A 2,500-nucleotide genomic window follows, 5' to 3' on the forward strand; every position below is an offset into this window, starting at 1 on the left:
ATACCAAAGAACTTCCTGGCACTAAGGTGTTAGTCCATCCGAAATATGCTGGTAATGACTTCCCATACTATTCTGAAGACACGGGAAGAAAACAGATTGTTGTTCATCATTGAAACACACGATCTTGGCAGATTATGAGTATATATCTAATGCAGAAAATGTAGATGCACAGGTGCATAGTAGTGAACCCTTTATAAATACATGGGAGAATAATGTAAATATTTATAGGGTGGTTAGAACAAATCCTGCACCTAAGATAGATAATAATTTAGTACCAAAGCCACCGGAAATTTGTAAAAGTAAAGGTTGAAGGTAGAGAAATTAGATAGAATTATTAAAGATTCTGATTGGGATTATCCATCTGAAAAGGATAAGGAAGAGAGAAAGAGAGAAAGAGAGAACGAGAGAACGAGAGAGAGAGAGAGAGAGAGAGAGAGAGAGAGAGAGAGAGAGAGAGAGAGGGAGATAGATAGATAGATAGATAGATAGATAGATAGATAGAGAGAGAGAGAAAGAGAGAGAAAGAGAGAATAACTGCCATATGTATGGAATTGCAGGAAACATAGCATTATGATTAAATTATATCAAAGAAAAGGGAAATAAAGTTCCATGATAGCCTATTCTAATTACTTAAATGCACATTTCTGACACATTTCGCTCAGTGTAACATATAGCACCTATGAGTATAATGTTACACATCTTACATTGGAATATCAGTAATCTCATGAGTGACAAGACGAAAACGCCCTCTTTATATCATGACTAAAACTTCAGATTTACAGAAAAAACTTAATTTTTCATCTTTCCTGTGGTCTAGAAGCACTCAGGATTCATAATAAAAATAGATGAGACTGTGACATACCTGGTAATTTGTCCACGATGGCAGGTGTAGAGAAAACTCCAAGCTTCACCTCCTGTGGCTATCATCAGCTGACTGAGTCTTTGCGCAAAAACAATTGACCAGTCAGCTGCAACTCGCAATTTTTCTGACTAAACGAATTTCAGAACACAGAGGGTAACACACTCTATCTCTATCTAAGCTTCCATGACGAATTCGTCAGGCTAGTCCATAAGGGGGAACCAACATAGGTGATGATTGATTTTTTTGACGACATTTGGTGGCGCGGATCAAGATAATTTCACGAAATATCTGATAATTTATATATCTATCTTTAAATGTATATGATACACACACACACACACACACATACATATATATACATGTATATAAATATATATATATATATATATATATATATATATATATATATATATATATATATATATATATATATATATATTTATATATATCATCATCAATAACGGTATGCTCATGTTTGAGCAGCCGTGGACCTCTCCACCATCCTTCGCCACTAAACTCGATCTTACGCTTTTCTTTCCACTTGTACCGTCGACAGCCCGCAAATATATTTGATATTGTCGCTCAGTCTTGTCTTCGGTTTGCCTCTTCCTCTGTTTCCCATCACCATCCCTGTCAGCAAGTTTTTCTCAATACTTTTACTTCTCATTACATGACCAATAAACTTTAATTTCCTCCTGTTCAAGATGTCCAACAGCCGGTCTTTACAATTTATTTTTCTCAGCACTTCATCATTCGTCTTCTTCTCTGCCCAGCTAATACGCAGTACTCGTCTGTAACACCACATTTCAAAACTATTGATCTTTCTCTTGTCTATCTACTTCAGCACCCAACACTCAGAACCATATGATGCAATTGGGAAAACTAATGAGTTCAATAACCTCAGCTTTGTCCGTAAGGTAATGCTTCGGTCTTTTCAGATGTTATTGAGAGCAATTGTGGCGTTTTGGCAATGGTAATTCTTCTTTTTATCTCCGGTGAATCATCATATGTATTAGTTAAAACAGCTCCAAGATAAGTGAACTCTTTCACATTTTCCACAATCATTCCATTGATTGTAACATGTTCATCATTGTTCATTGCCGGTTATCTTTGAATCTTCATGATCTTAGTTTTCTTGGCATTAAGAAACAAGCCAGCCTTTTCGCTTGCTTCTCCAACTTTATCTAGTAGTTGTTGTAGTTCAGTGATACTGCTCGCAATCAAAACTATATCATCGGCGTACCTCAGATTTGATATTTTGTATCCTCCAACATCCATAGTTCCTTCATAATTCTCTAGAGCACCTCTCATAATTGTTTCAGAATATATATTAAAGAGGTGCGAGGACAGAATGCAACCCTGTCGCACTCATTGTTTGACTTCGAACCATTCTGTTAACCCATAAGTGGTTCTTACAGCTGCTTGTTGTTGGTCATACATGGCTTTTATTAGTTGAATGATGTGTGTTGGAAACTTCATATCGTTCATGTTATTCCAGAGGATATCGTGATTAACAGTATCCAAAGCTATATATATATATATATATATATATCTATATATATATTATATATATATATATATATATATATATATATATATATATATATATATATATATATATATATATATATATATATA

The sequence above is a fragment of the Penaeus monodon genome, chromosome 11 (genome assembly GCF_015228065.2).
Source record: "Penaeus monodon isolate SGIC_2016 chromosome 11, NSTDA_Pmon_1, whole genome shotgun sequence".
Classification (NCBI taxonomy): Eukaryota; Metazoa; Arthropoda; class Malacostraca; order Decapoda; family Penaeidae; genus Penaeus; species Penaeus monodon.